A 16,542-nucleotide genomic window follows, 5' to 3' on the forward strand; every position below is an offset into this window, starting at 1 on the left:
TGAGTGATGGCCCTGTCTGTTCCTTCTATCTTTTCATAAAAATGACCTTTGGAGAAGGAATTGATAACCTATATAGTTGACAACTATCTTTTCCTTTCTGTTCAAATCAATAATTCTGTGGACCAGTTTCCCAGGTCCCTATTATTGATCAGTTGACTTTAGGAGGAATCTTAAGATCGGGGAAAGAATTTGTGAACAGAGCTACTGAATGATAGCCAAGTCTGAACATCAAGTATGTGCACTTACTCAGCTCCTGATTGATGATGTTTTGAAACACATTGTCTGTGTGACATCATGGGAAAATTTTCTTTTTCATTGCTTTTAGAAGTAAACAACCTGATTTTGGGGACATATTTTACACTATCTTTTCCTACTAAAAAAAAAAACCAATTCTCCCCTCCCCCCCAGGAAGGACTGTTTTATAGTTATTTGAATTTGTGAGGAATAATCAGGGGATATGATTGAAAAAAATAAGCAAAAATGGAGTTCCTGCTGGTCTGATTCTTCATTCATTTATTCATTCATTCAATAATATTTATTGATTGCCTACTATATTTAATCATGCAATATACGACATTATTATGTATTACTTAGATAAGTTGTAGATATAGAAATTATGTGGGGATACCATTCTTTTTAGGAAGTAGAGGTAGCAACAATTATGGTATAGTTATTGCTATGATCTGAATGTGTCCCCCAAAATTTATATGTTAAAATAATTGGCAATGTGACAATATTATTATAAGAGATGAGGCCTTTAGAAGGTGATTAAGTCATGAGGGCAGAGCCCTCATGAATGAGATTAATACCTTTATAAAAGAGGTAGGAGAGAGACGTTTACCTCTTCCATCCCTTTAGTCCTTCTACCTTCTGCCATGTGAGGACACAGTGTTTGTGGGGAGAACATAGCACAAGGGTGCCATCTTGGAAGCAGAGACCAGAGCCCTCCCAAGACACTGAACCTGATGGTATCTTCATCTTGGACTTCTCAGCCTTTAGAACTGAGAAATAAATTTCTGTTACTTATAAATTATCCAGTCTCAGATATTTTGTTAGAGCAGCAAAAATGCCCTAAGACAGTTATATCTAGTAATTTAATTTGTAATGGGCCCCATTTCTAGCCCCAAACTTGGCATCTCATGAAATGGAATGAGTGATTACCTTTTCTAGGGAAAAGTACAAGATTTTTAAGCGCCAAGATTACCATAACAAGTGATACTCCTTCTTGCCCCAGGTTCTTATGTAGAAAGAGTCCAGGAGGAAATGAATTGGTCACACAATTTTATCCGTCTCCACAGGCAAACAAATATCTGGATAGAGGTTCCTTCACTTTTTTGATATCCTGAAATGTCAAGAGAGAGAGACATCTGAAAGGGGTAGGAAAAGCGGGTGGGTAGGAGAGAAACTCAAACATTAACGGGGAATGGAATTTCTCTTGCACTGTCCACAATACATATGTTTGTTAAAAAGCAAGAGGCGGGGAAGACATGCATGCCTGATGTTGAAGAAAAGCCTGTTTGTGCCTTACACACTAAAGAAATTGTTCGGGAACAGTTCATCCATGTGAAAATATGACCCATGTCATTTTGCCAGAGTCATTAAGACACCGAGCTGCTGAGTAAGGCCTGATTGGGTAAATTCAAGATCCTGGGGGTGTACATACTTCCTAGTGCCCAGTTTTTCTAAGACGCAAAAAAAAAAAAAAAAAAAAAAAAGTCAGTGGAAATAAGGTTATAGAGTGCCACTTGCGTGGGCGAGACAGGGTCTCGATAGGGTGGGAACCAGCCGGATCTCAGACATGGCCCATTCTTTTAGATTCTTCACCATTTTCTTAGTGAGAAAAAAGAGAACTAGAGAATAAATGCCCATCACGAGTAGCAAGAAGAGAACAGTGATATTTAGAGATGGGAAAGAGGGAAAGGTTACAAATCGTTTTGGAAATGAATTTCCCATTCTTTTTTGACTATTATCATATTCGTGTTTCATAAGCTCCAAAAATGTCTGGAGATAAAATTCAGATCATTTGGTATATAAAGAAATGGCTTTTTAGAGGAGCTTAGAGGACATGAAAGCTACGTTTGAATGAATAAATATTCAGTGGCAGACAAGAAATATTGAATAATGGACAAAATCTTTTCTTTTAAAACTATCAAGAATTGCATGAAATCTGAGGACATCTTATATAAATCCACAGTAACTAACTGAAAGACAAACAGAATAACTCATCATTTAGCTGTTTTGATTTTAATTAGGCTAGGATAAATAAACAGTTCAATCTCAGTGTTAATTTGTTAAAAATTGAATTAAGAATTATGATTAGGCTGGCTTATTGCCAGTGTCCCAGGCTCTCTCTTATTCAGGAGAATAATAAAGCCATCATGTAATTCATTCAACAAATAATAACAAAATCTTATTAACCTATAATAAACCAGACCTTTAATCTCCCTGGGCCTCATTTTCTTATCTGGAAATTGATGGAGTGTGCCTAGTTGATTTCCAAATTTTGTCCTTTGAATTGCATGATGTTTTCCAGCTTCAACATTTCAGTAGAAGGTTTTATAACTTGGATTCAGGTCTTAAAATGCTTTGTATTTCTAGAAAAATATATGGTCTTTCTGCAATACTACCTGAGTATGTGAGAGAAAAAAAATTCCTGGGTTTCTCATTAGCTGCTAGGTATATTTGAGGATTTTTTTTTAACATTTTAATTTAATGGGAGCTTTTTTTTTTTAATCAGTAAAGGAGTTGGGCAGGGTGGAGGTTGGACTCAACCTAAGTGGACCATTCAGTTTTAGTGTGACAGGTTTCAAAAATCCCCCCTAAATTAAGGGTAGGCAATTTATTTTAAAGGACCCCTTTGAAAGAGGCATATCCTTCTGCCTTTCTGCTTTAAGGGTCTGTAAGCATGCTTCAAGCTACTTAGATTAAACAGCTGGAGAACTGCTAGTTATAAAAGTTTTTTTTTTTTTTGTCAAGAACTAAGATGTGGTTTTCAAATCAAATTGGCAGGTACTTACAGAACCAGGGGCTCGGAGTGAAGGCGTCGAAACATGAGACTCTCATAAAGATCTCATTGCCATTAAGAAGTTTTCTTTTGAGACACTGGTATCAGCCCACTGATAAAATGTCGTAAAATAACAGCCATCCCCATCTTTTCCAGGAGCTACCCTTGGATTAGTCAGAGGTGCTGGATTGTAATAAGGAAATGTGTGTTTAAAAGATGAATTAAAGGAAAAGATGACCTTCGGGTTACTCTGGTCTGTTGATGGGGTCAGGGGAAGGAAGGTTCAAAACCTAGTAGGAGATGGGTCAGTCTGACACTGGATGCGAAAGTTCACAAGTCTGCATTATAAATAATACAAGTAGGAAATGAGTGTTTACTCCTCTCTAATGTTAGCAAACTGGAAGGATAAGATGGCTTCCTTTTGACGCGAAAAAGATCTAAATGTGAGATGCTATTTTAAACAATGAACAGCTGTTTCATCTTGAACTAAAAAGAACAAAGAAAACAGCATCAGGTCTACATAGGATATATTGTGGTTTCCCTGTGTGTGTGTGTGTGTGTGTGTGTGTGTGTGTGTGTGTGTGTGTGTATTCCTCTCTTCTTTTTTCATTTAGGATAATTGAAATGCCATTTTATCCTGGGATGTTTTCTTTTCCAATCAGGGATGTGAAAAGTTAAAATATTGAAGAATTTCCTTTTCATCCTTTTTTGAACAAAAACAACTTTTCATTGCTTTAACATGGACTGTTTTCTTTGTTAATCCAACAGAGATTAATGCTTGGAATGCTAAATTGTATGCTTAAGGGAAAAATCATGATGGTCTATGGGTAATACATTTTAGGCAGGACTAAAGCAGTAGAATGGCATTATATCATAGTCTAAGAGATTTGTCCTGCTCTGGAGAACAGCTGTAAACATAAAGGGTAGCCTAAGTCATCAGTTTAAGAAATTTCAATTATCCAATTAATGTATGGAAATATTATTAACAGAATTGCTATCACAGAAAAATTTAGGCATTTATGTTTGCATGATTAGGAAAATGAGTTTCTGATTTTCAGAGCAAAGTTCTGGGAAATTTAACTCAAAACACCTCTTAGAGTGACATGTAAGTCTTTAAAAAATTACATTAATATATAAAATTCTTTGTTTTGATTTGAATTTTGTGCTGGAAATTGCTGAGACTGCATGCACAGAACAAAATTTTACATATTTAATGAGTAGCAGCTTTATTTACTTCTTAATTCTACATGGATATTTAAGTTCACCTTCCCAATCCTAATTTTTGGAAAATAAAGAGACATTACATTAAATTCTATTTTTCCAGATAAGAAAATACACAGACACATACACAAACACACACAAAAAGCACACACTCTTAGTTCATTTTACCTGGAAAACTATTTATTCCATTAAGTAAGCAAGCAAATAAACATCCTCAAAAGTTTATTTACTGATCTGTTTCTAAAAGGGTGGCACATAAGATTGTGGCTTTTTTTTTTTAATTTAAAGAAACTACTTTGTGTAGCTCTTTTTGGTTATACAGTTGCAGAAAGTATGTCTGATGTTTTAGACTGTAGCTCTCTTTCTTTTTAACTCATGAGATACGACGTTAGTTAACTTTTCCTGAGGCTTAATTCCTTTTAATTTTTGTTTTTGAAATAAAAGATGAATTTCTTTAGGAACAGGAAATTCTAGGCCAGAAACTACTATTTCTCTTCCTTCAGATATAGATCTCAAGGATACTCACATCTTGTAAAACTTCCGAAAAAAGAAAAAAATGTGTGCGCGATTTTCTTTTCTAATCCAGACTTGGTTATAGAGCACATTAATAAATTGTCCTGTCAACCTCTAGGACATGAGTTCAACTCCAATTGGTTTAATGGCCACAAATGTTTCCTTAGAAAAATTCCGGATTTCTGGATGGAGGAAAGAATGTCAGGGATTCTCAGGGCGGGTTGAGAATCACCCCTCCTCTCCCAGAAGGTGGTCTTGGGCGGTAATCACACCCTGCTGATAGGATTTGGCAGTTAAAATAGATGGAGGTCAGCCTGTCATTTTGTCTATTTAAATAAGTCACTTGTGATTAAGGATAAGCAGCATGTTTTCTTTTTTTCTCTCTCACTTTTGGACTTTTTCCTCTCATCGATTGCTCTGGCGTTTCTCCTCTTCTTGTAAATTTCTCCTTCTCATTCTATTTGGCCTTTTATCTGGAAAGTGTTCATGCTTCCTCCCCTTCCCCCTACTTGGGGACATGGAGCAGGGGACAATTTATCACCTTATTCCATTCTAACTGCAAAAATATAGAGAGCAAAAACTGGCATTCAGACTCAGACTTTTACTGCATACGAGATATATTGTTGACATCCCAAGAGAAAGTCAAAACTCAGCAGTCTCTGCCATTGCCATTTTTCCTAAAAGAAGTCACTAGAATCTACATCATGCAGTCAAGTTCATGGTCATTTCTCCATTGGCTCAGGTAGATAACCTTATTTTTCTGCTTTATTTCAAAATGAATTGATACGGAATTTTGTGCAAATGTCCATGAGGGCTGCTACATTTGCTTTTAGGATTTTGCTTGGCTATAGCAGGTCTTTATGTGATCACGTGCTGTTTCATAGAAGTACATAGGCTGCTACACAAAGTGCAAACGGTGATTGTATAAGTAGCTGCATCTGCTGTTTTGGTGAAATTGTTTGCCAAATGTCACTCTGCAATCCTGTTTCTCTTTCTCAGAGGCTTTGCCTCCAGTGCTCTTCTACCTTCTAAGGCCTAGACAGGTGTCTGTTGGCTGCCCTGCTGTTTTGGAGGGAGCTTACAGAGGGGCCACACCTGTTGACTGAAAGTGGACCCGAAGTAAATCAGCCACCTCTTGGGCCCTCTCTCACATTCTCTGTTCACCTCTTTTTCTCTGGTCATTCCTGAAGTATCTGGCTCTGGGCAGGTTTAATCTGACGGTGTAAACCTCAACTTCATTGTGTATTTCTGGCTTTCCGCCTTGGGGCAAGAATCTCAGGGTCCTTAAAGCATGCAGTCTGAAAGTGCCAAAGGGTCACAACCCACAGGCAACCCTTAACCGGTGACACCAAGAGCTCGTGCATCCTATGGGCAGAGGATTCTGAAGCTCATTCGACATGGCTCTTCAACATTTCCCAGCGAGGGCTGAGCCTGAGACAAGTGGTGATTGAAATGTACTGTGTGTCAGGATTTCCCAGTCTTCTCCTCCTATTCTTGTTTTCATTTCCCCAAATAGGCAATTTGCACACAAGCTCTTGTGTCAGGCCTTGCTTTCTGAGGCAACCTGGCCTAACACAAAACAAAGCAAAACGAAATCCTAAGAGATCTTCCTTCTAACATGACTTGCTGCTTCCTATTATGGTTATTGAAGCATAACCCTATCTTTCCTAAGAAAAAGGTTTGCTTTTTGAAGTTGAGGACAAATATGGCCAGCCCCTGTTTTATGGCAAGCTCTTTGCTGGGGTCTAGGATATAACGCTGGAGGAGAAGATGTCCTTCCCATGAAGGAATCTGCAGTTTGGTGTTTATCCTCTTTGACTATTTCATTATAGAGGCTCAGAAAATTGTTTTCAAAAACAGGCAAACAGTGTTTCTTAAGTTCACATGTAACTCCTTTGGTTAAAGATGTTGTTAACCTGTGTTAGTCACAGCACACTAGAAATAACCTTTTACAGAAAGAATCTGGGTGCTGTTGGAATCAGAAAGGGAGATGGGAGACAAATCACATGAGGAAAAGTTTCCTCCAGATGTTTTGAGTGAGATTTAACAGGAGGTGAAAGACCTGTATTGACAGAGAAGAAAGAGAAAGGCCAGAATGGGGGGAGAGAAAGCTTAGAGCTCAAGTGTGAAAACCTAAATATGGACACATGGAGCTGCTCTTCCCTGACTCCGATCCTGCAGGAATTAGTATCCTGTGATAGGAGATAAGCATTCCCCAAAAAGTCAAGTTTGGGGATTAAATCCATTTGAGAAAAGTTGCCCATTACATACAGAATTCAGAGGTTCACAGCACACATTGGCACATCAAAGATCCCTGAGAAGTATTGCCATAAAAAAAAAAAAAAAGAAACCAAAAAACAAAACAAAAACTAAGTTTGTGGAACTAAGCATTTTCCAAACTGCTGTGACCATGACCTCTTTTATCACTTGGATGCTGTTCAATCATCTTGAGGCACATCAGTGCTCCATAAACTAGATCTAGGAAAATTTTGGAAGAGAGCACCCTGTAAAATTAAGCTGGTGGGATCAGGGGCGGGGCATGGGTGTGATGGAGAACCTCCCATACTGCATAGATGCATTTGGGTCTGGCATGTCAAGCAATCCGATGCTACTGCATCACTCCTGGAGAAGGCAGAGGCATGTCTAAATCACTCTTCTAACTTTGTATCAGCATTTCATCACGCCCTTGGATTTATCACGTCCCTTGTTGGAAAGGCAGTGTAACCGGGGAGTTCAGAGCCAGATGCCTGTGTTGAAATCCTGACTCCCCTCTTCCTGTGTGATCTTAGTCCAGTTTTATAATGTCTCTAGGCCTCTGTTCTATCACCTATAATAAATATGGACATAATGATGATGGTGCCTAACTCACAGAGTTGTTGGAAGGATTGGATGAGATGAAAGAACTAAAACACCTAGCAGAGTGGCTAACATCGAGCACGTGATTAAGAAACAACACATTTAGTTTTAGGGGAATAGAATGGAAAAGGCACAAATATGGGGATATTCAGTCCTAAATTCAAATCCTGTCGCTGTACTTTATTGGGTTTACCAAATCCTGTGCATCAGTGTTACTACTGTAAAAAGGTGATAATAATATGTATCTTACAGGGTCATGGTGTGCATTAGAGATATCTATATATTATCAAGGACACAGAAGCTGTTCAAGAAATGGTTGCTGATGTAATTACTGTGACTGTACAGTAATTCCTCCGTGTCTTACTAGGAGCAGGATGTTGATTCAAAAGTTTCCTCAACCTTTTTCTGAAATTGTATGAATTTCTCTCCAATGCATCCTGATGGGCTCACAGAGACACTGTGCTGATTATTGGATTATGGAACTTTACTCAACATTTGCTAAATAAATTGATACATAAATTAATATTCCTCTAACTGGGAATTTCAGACAGTGGGACATTAAGAAATGATCTAAGTAACAGTGAAGGTAATGGGTAGAAGTCATGCTTTGTGCAGTAAAAATAAAAATCAGTATATTTTATTATATTATATTTATTATCCTTATTGCAAAGACAGAGAAATTAAAATCTAAGAAAAACTCATCTCTATGTATTTTGTTCTGACATTAGATTTAGGCCAAATCCACTGTTTCTCATGTTTATTATTTTTTTTAATGGACATTCAGGGTGAGAATCCAATACAAGCTTTCCTCTTTGGTGTCTGTATCGTCTCCTAGGCATTTTCTTAAGGGGCAGATTTAACTTATCATTTTTATAAGATATTATAATAGTTTATTTAAAAATATTTCTCACTGGAAATCTTAAATTCACAAAATAAGGACTTTTTCCCATATCAATGTCACACAACAAAGATAATATTTCAAGTTCTTTATTTTTCTTTATTGTTTGAATTAATGCTTTATCAGGTTTTAATACAGATCAGGCCTGGAAAGATTGTTTTGCCAGAGGACACGTAAGTCATGATCATGTTGTATGTTATATGCTTTTTCATATGAATACTTACATGGAGAATGTTTTTAAAAGACGCACAAGATTTATATTGTAGCCCACACAATCTGAAGTGTGTCCCATAAGACAGGTAAGACTGTGTAACCACTCAATGCCTTTCTTAAAGGGACATCCTCCCTTGGGAGGAATATTTTATAGAAGGACACAGAGCCACATAATAATTTTGGTCCATTGAAGCACATTTCTCTAAAGGGCCAAAAATGAATTAGAAAACTGCAAGAGCAAACATATTCTCGTTTCAAAATTTGGCCATCAGTATGTCTTTATGTGTAAATATCCTTTGTCAATGTACTGTAATCTCAAATTCTTGTAGCCCTAAAAGGACAGAAAGTAATTCCTCCTGTTTGTGAGTTGTTTTAGAGTTTATGAAACATCTTCACATACTTCACCCTTGTTAAAGAGTGTGGTGAGTTATAATTCCTTCACATTTTAGGGGATATGGTATTTAACTAAAAACATCAAATGCAATAACAAAACAGTCAACACAAGTGTTTCATAAACCAAAGTGGTGCCTATTTCTCACTTTCACAGTTGTTCCTAAAGATGCCTCCCCATCACCCCCATCTTTGCAAACAGAACAAATGTCATTCTAGATAGACAGCTGTAATTAGCTTTGACAAGAGAGATTTAAGGTTGCAAAGTAACAGAGAGAGTGTTTAGGGCAGGGTCCATTTCCTTGCCATTTTCCTATTTGAGTATAGACTAATTTCTAAAAATCTACTTAAGATACTGCCTGATTTTTAATACAAAATTTTGGTATCTTTTAATTTACTATATGTAGTAAGAATACAAAACAAAAATGCTGGATTTCAAATTTGCTATTTGCAAAGTGTGCAAATAGACTAAGTGTTTTAGTCTACGTTGTTCTTTAAACACACATACACAAATATATAAACACACACATACAGCAAGAAAGGAAAAGAAAACAACCTTGACAATTTCTTGTGATGAAGAACAGATTAAAGTGTGCCAATCCGGGATGTTGTTATACTTGGGAATTTTCAAAGGCAAGAGCCAAGGTCTCTAAAGACTGCAATTGGAGCATCTCATTGATCTTAAATGCATCTCTTATTGCACATCTGTATTCTTAAATAAGAAAAACCTGTCTAGGGCAAGGAATGGGAGTCCTAAGTAGGTTGTTTTATATGTGCAAAACTTGATTTCCAACACAAATTTCACAAAGTAATTTAAAAAGGCGGATTTACTATTTTTCAACTTAATGGTAGCCACATGGCTGAAATCCCTTTGATAAATGTGTATCATGCTTGATATTTATCTAAAATATTATATGACTTAGAGATATATTAATATATTCAATCTTATTGTTCCAACTGATTTATTGGGAGAAAAAGAAAAGTGGAAGAGATTTGTATTGTGGAGAGAAAGTCTAGAATTCAGTGACAGAACTGGTCTCTAATCTGGCAGAACAACAACATCATTAAAATTTGAGAAGGTGCTTTAGGTCTTACAATAAATAATCAGCAACCAAAAGACGGAAGAGGGCTAAAAATAGAGATAGATAATTAACAATCTAAAATTAGATGTGGCCAGCCATATGGAAGTCATTACAGTCTAGAGGTTAAAGGGGCTGAGGCGGATAAAAATCAAATCAAATATTATTGCATATTAAACATGCTACTTATAAACATAGTCAGTAAATGCTTTACAGAGTTCAGCTCCATCTAGTATAATTTTATAAAAGAAAAATATAGAAGCTCAAATTATCATTTCCTAATTGACCAAAGAGTTTTTCTTGGAAAGGTGTTTTTGGCCCTAATCCAAAAGGTTCCCTTTGGTTTAAGATATGCCTGTCATGCAATTGATATGATGCCTTTCACAATGGGAAAAACAGTGGTTTTTAAATCTCTTGTTCTATTTACAATAAACACTAGTACTTCCAACATAAATAGCATTGCCCCAAGAACAAATAACTATGCAGAAAAGGTGACTGCCAACAAAGATGTACCTAGGGGTCACGGATCCAATATGCCACAAAGGGTTCTACATTTTTTTATAAGAGTAAGCGGTCAGTGTGTGTGTTTGCTCCCATTTTTATCGTTAATATGGAAAGATGCAGAAAATGTTATTACTATTACTGTCAGGGGGAATTACTATAAGGGTTGTAGAGTTTCGAGGCCTTTTATATCTGTTATATTTGGTAGCAACATTCCCTGGAAGGCTATGAGAGAACCTGAGATCTGCTTCCTTTAATTTTGAACATCTGGGTTAAAAAAAAAAAAAAAGTGGATGTGTGAAGCAGTGATTGGATGTTGACTCAAATGGAAAGTAGCACAGTAATGTGAAAAGCGCAAGAATACAGGTGTTCTGTCTGAGGCTGAGACTTGGATTATAAATCAGGTTCTGCCTTGTATCAGGGTTATGATTGTGGCCAAGAGATTTATTTACCTGTCAGAGCCTCTTATGTCTCATCTGGAAAGTGGGAATAATGGGTTCTTGGCATTTACATTGGGTATTTTAGTTATCTTATGAGGAAATGTATGTAGAATCTTTAGGAAGACAGGGTCTTGGTACGTAACAATTGCTTAATAGATAATAGTAGATATTAATATTGCTATCTACGAATTTAGTCTAGTCAGAGTTAACAAACTCTTAGGATATTGATAGGACAGGTGTGGCAAAGTTCCCTAAAAAGGGCTTGAGACTTCATGGATGAGAAAAATTATGTTTTTTTCCTAATTTGAAGCCCTGCCATTCAAATTTGAGGACTCTTTCTTGAGTCTCCCTATTAGTTTTAAATGATTTTTGCTTTTAAAAATAAGGCCATTTAATCAAAACCAATTTTTTTTGTTCCTGCAATAGCAGAAGCACCCTCTGTGCCCAAATAATAATTCTCATCTGTGTACTGATATTATTTGTCATCCTCGTATACATATGATTGCTTCTGATTTGCAAAAAAGTCTAAAGAATTATAAAAATGAATAAAAAAATCAATTCTTTATAAAAATTAAGAAATTTTTCACAAAAGATTTTGCCCATTTCTTAATCTTTTTCTTAGCTAACTTATTTTTCTGTTGCTATTGTCCATAGATCTTTCCATTATGTTTCCTATATAGTTGTTATTTGTGAATATGGAAGTATTGTGTTCCAAATTATGACAGTACCTTATTCAATTTCATTTTCAGTTGAATCCTTGGGGATCACTTGGTATTTGTCACATCTAAAAATTGTAATAATTTTCTCTCCTTTCTCCCTCAAATTTATACTGCTCATTTTTCTCTTGTCTAATTACATTGACTAGTACCTCTAGTAGAATGTTAAACACTAGTAGTAATAATGAACATCATTGCATTTTTCCTGATATTTTGGGGTATGTCTCCAGTGATTCTATATTAAGCATGATGCTGAGATAATATATTTTATTAGGTTACAAAAGTATTCATATATTACTATTTTGTTGAATGTATTTATCAGAAGGGATTTTAAATTTTGTTAAATTTTAATGTATTTTTTCACTTTTAGAACTATTAATGTGACGAATTATATTAATTATAAATTTAATTATGTTTATTCTTTTTAAAAATCTGAACTTGGTATATAGCCATATATAACATTAACTTACAGTGTCAAGTTTGACTTTTGGAAGTTTGTCTGTGTTTGAAAGACCTATACCAAGTCATTTTGGATGACATTTTTATTAAGTTGTAACAAAGTAATTGTTTTTAAATTTAAATATTTTATGTACAGAAACACTAAATAGATTTTTTACTATATAAACTAGATGTAGCTTTATAAAATTGATTATTGCTCTTTTGTATTTTTCTCCTTTTACATTATTTTTTAAATCAGTAATATATTTACAAGATTCAAAAATCTGAAAAAATTAAAGATACTTAATAAAAATCTAATTTTCTTCTCATCTAAGCTCTCACTCTTGGCCTTTCCATAGGTAACCACTGTTTTGAGTTTTTGTATATCCTTCCCATGTGTACACACATGTGCGAACAAATATGAATAAAGATTCTTATCCTCTCTTCCCCTGTTTATACACAGATAGAATAGTATTTAAAGTATGTAACTTGCTTTTCATTAGCAATATATGCTAAAGATCATTCCATCTTAATAGACAATTTTCTCATTCTTTTTTATAGTTGCATACTATTTCACTACATAGTATATTGTGATTTTTACCATTCCCCCACTAGTGGACGTTCAGAATTCTTCCAGCATTTCTCAATTACAAACAGTGTCAAAATGAATAGTCTCCAAGAAGAAATCAAAATCTGTATTGATAAATCTGATAAATAAGCATTCTTTTACCTTGCAAATGGGATCGTAAATTGATACAATCCCTATGGAAAGACATTTGGCAATAGCTACCAAAATTACAAATGCTCATTTTAACACAGCAAATCCACTTCTGGGAAACGATTCTCTTTTCCCTTCAGGTTTTAGTGAGTCTTGGGTTAAAAGCAGGGAATAAATTTGATTTAGGTCTGGCACTTTACTTATAAGGTAATATATTCTGAAGACTTTAAAGAATATGACAGGTGATTATTAGGAAGTCTATGTAATAATCTACCAACTTTCTGAGACCTCTGCAAGAACCATGGTTTGAGTTTTTAAATCATATGCTGTCATCAGAAATATATTTCTATCTTGGACCAAATAGTTTTAGACCTACAAACCTTGCAATTTCAAGTGCTTTCTCTCAGATTCATGTTCAGATTATTTCCATTAAACTTCTCCCTTCCATCACCTCACTCCTTGGCCTCACTTCGATTTCTTTTCCATTGGCAGAAAAGGTCATTCTGTTGATGGAAAATTATCTGGACTTTTTCTACTTCTTTCCACCACTGCCTTCTCAAATGATCCTTTATTCTTTAAAGGCTGAACAGATATTTTTCTGCCTTTGAAGTTCTCTCCTTCATTCCTCTCCATTTTGTAATTTTAAAATGATATTGGTATTAATTTATGATTAATTTTGTCATATTACATAGTAAAAAGCAAATAGGAGAGTTCATCATGGAAAGAAATTACTCTCACCCTACAATGAACTCTACTCCTAGTTTTATTCCCCAGGGCCTATCTCTTTTAACGCCTCTGTCAAGTGTTCCTAGTAGTTACCTCCCTCGTTTTATTTTTTTTCTTTCTTTTTTTTTATTTCAGCATATTATGTGGGAACAAATGTTTGGGTTACATATATTGCCTTTGCCCCACCCGAGTCAGAGCTTCAAGTGTGTTCATCCCCCAGACGGTGCACACCACACCCATTAGGTGTGAATATGCCCATCCCTTCCTCCCCCCTCCCATCTGCCCAGCATCCCATGAATGTTACTGCTGTTTGTGCACTTAAGTGTTGATCAGTTAATACCAATTTGATGGTGAGCCCATATGGTGCTTGTTTTTCCATTCTTGTGATACTTCACTTAGTAGAATGGGCTCCACATCTATCCAGGATAATACAAGAGGTTCTAGATCACCATTGTTTTTTGTAGCTGAGTAGAACTCCATGGTTTACATATACCACATTTTATTAATCCACTCATGTATTGATGATGGGCACTTGGGTTGTTTCCACGTCTTTGCAATTGTGAATTGTGCTGCTATAAACATCCTAGTGCAGATGTCTTTTTTATAGAATGTCTTTTGTTCTTTTGGGTAGTTTCCCTCATTTTAAATAATATTGTTATTCCACTGTTTCCTGAGTTGTTAGCTTTCATCTATTTACTTTTCATATGAAAGATGAGGAATCACTCCTGTATACCACTGCACTCTCCCTACATAACTTATTCCCAATTTTGATAGCTACTTAATCTTTCTATTGACTCACTGCATACATCTGTAATTATTATTTTCTTTTTCTATCATTTTGAATATTTCTTTGAGTCTCCTTATGTTAGTTATGCTACTTTTTGTCCTTACTCTTTCTGCCACCTCTTTTTCCCACTATTTCCTGAGAGACAGTTGTCAAGTTTGATAACATTTATATTCTGTTCTGTAACTATAGTCAAGTCTTTTCTGCCTTTTCTGTAAGTTGAGCCTCACAGGTGAAAAATCAATACCATATGATTATAATGTACTTATTGTTCATTGCAGAGCCAAGTAGTGAGTTATAATTACAGTTGCTCCTCTACTGATACAAGGTCTTAAACTCATTGGGAGTTGCTATTTGGAGAATGTTTCTAGCGCCAAGAGCAAATATAATTCCTTTCTGTGTGCTAAACTGAGTACTCTAGCCTATACCAGCTCATGAAAAAATTTGATTTGCTTTCATATTTAAATCGGTATTTTTTTCTTTTTGTCTTGTAGTTATTGCTTGCCTTTGTTTTTTCTCTTTGAGAGCATTATTCTCCTTATCACTCACCTTTCTTGAAGACTGAAATTAACACCTGTCTTCTCCATAGAGCATGCCACCGTACCACCACTGAGGCCATCTATCCTGGTGCGAGTAGAGTATCTCTATGGTTAGTGTCATAAGTTTATGTATTGATTGTGATTAATACTAGATACTTTTACATGGACATATCATTAACTTTTCAGAATTATATTTAACATTTACTCAAGTAGTCACTGTAACGACTGCTCTTGGGTAACTTTGTGTTTTGTTTTGTTTTTTGCCTTCTATACTACCTAGCCTTTCTTCTACTCTAATGCTCACAAAGGTTCAAAGTTTCCTGTGGATGGTAATTTACATTAGTTGATAATGCAGCTTCTAAATGAGATCTGTACCTTGGATTATTCTGTAGTCATCTTGATCCTATGTTCAGGGAGATGGCCCGCCAAGGGTATATTAATAGAAATCACTGGTTCAAGGTTTCTAAGTGTAAATCTTGGGTCAATCACAGACCCCATCACCCCTGTGTAATCTTGCTCATGTCCTTTAACATCCTTCAGACTCCTTTTTTTTTTTTTTTGTATTTTATGTATCTTTTGGATATTTATTCCTTTCCATTTCCAATTCCACTTTGTTCAAGCTCTTCTCTCCTTCTTAGGAGGGTTGTGTCAGCTCCTGCCTGACTTCCTTACTTTCAGACGTCCCACCCAAACCCACTCAAGCACAACATTCTCTGGCTTTAAGATCTTCAATGACCCCTAAGACCTAGCAACTAAACTTCAAACTCCTAATTCTAGCACTTAAGTTCCTCCATGATCTAAGCACACATTTCCCAAATCTAACAAGTGAATAAGAAGCCTAAACTTATGTATTAATAGATAGTTTTAAATTCTTTAAATGCAGATTGCCTCAGACCCACTCCAGTCTTGCTTATGCTTCTCCCTCTTTTTGGAACACCCATTCCAAGTATCTGCCTGATGAAGTCCTTCTTATTTTCAAAGACCTCTTCAAATTTAATTATCTCCATTGGATTTTTCTGCTGCCTCAAAACTGAAGCTGTGTTTCCCTTCCCATACCTCCTCTAGCACTTCCTTAAGATCTGTTCTTGACAGAACCCCTTGCATTGCACTCATCTCTATGTGAGTGTTATGCCCCAAACTAGATGCATCTTCCTCGAGAAAAGGGTTTTTCTATGCAAATTATCTGTTCCTCAGTGGGCCCATCCTTGTGGGAACTCCAGAATTATGTTGACTATAAGACTGAGTCTATAAAATGGAGTTAGTCATTTGTGCCCTTGCTTAACTCACAGGGGCATAGGTCTGCTTTATTTGGAGACAAGATTATACAAATACATGCACAAATACATGGAGATACCTGGGATGCAGTTTACATGGTTTCTGTGTGTGTGAGAGAGCAGATGTATGATTATGCACACAGTATTTAGGATACATCTGAGAAAAGAAATAGATGGAGCCGTAGCTGGCTTGAAGCTCTCCTTTTTTTTTTTTCTTTATTTAAAGGAACAT

This window comes from Lemur catta, chromosome 17 (genome assembly GCF_020740605.2).
Source record: "Lemur catta isolate mLemCat1 chromosome 17, mLemCat1.pri, whole genome shotgun sequence".
Classification (NCBI taxonomy): domain Eukaryota; kingdom Metazoa; phylum Chordata; class Mammalia; order Primates; family Lemuridae; genus Lemur; species Lemur catta.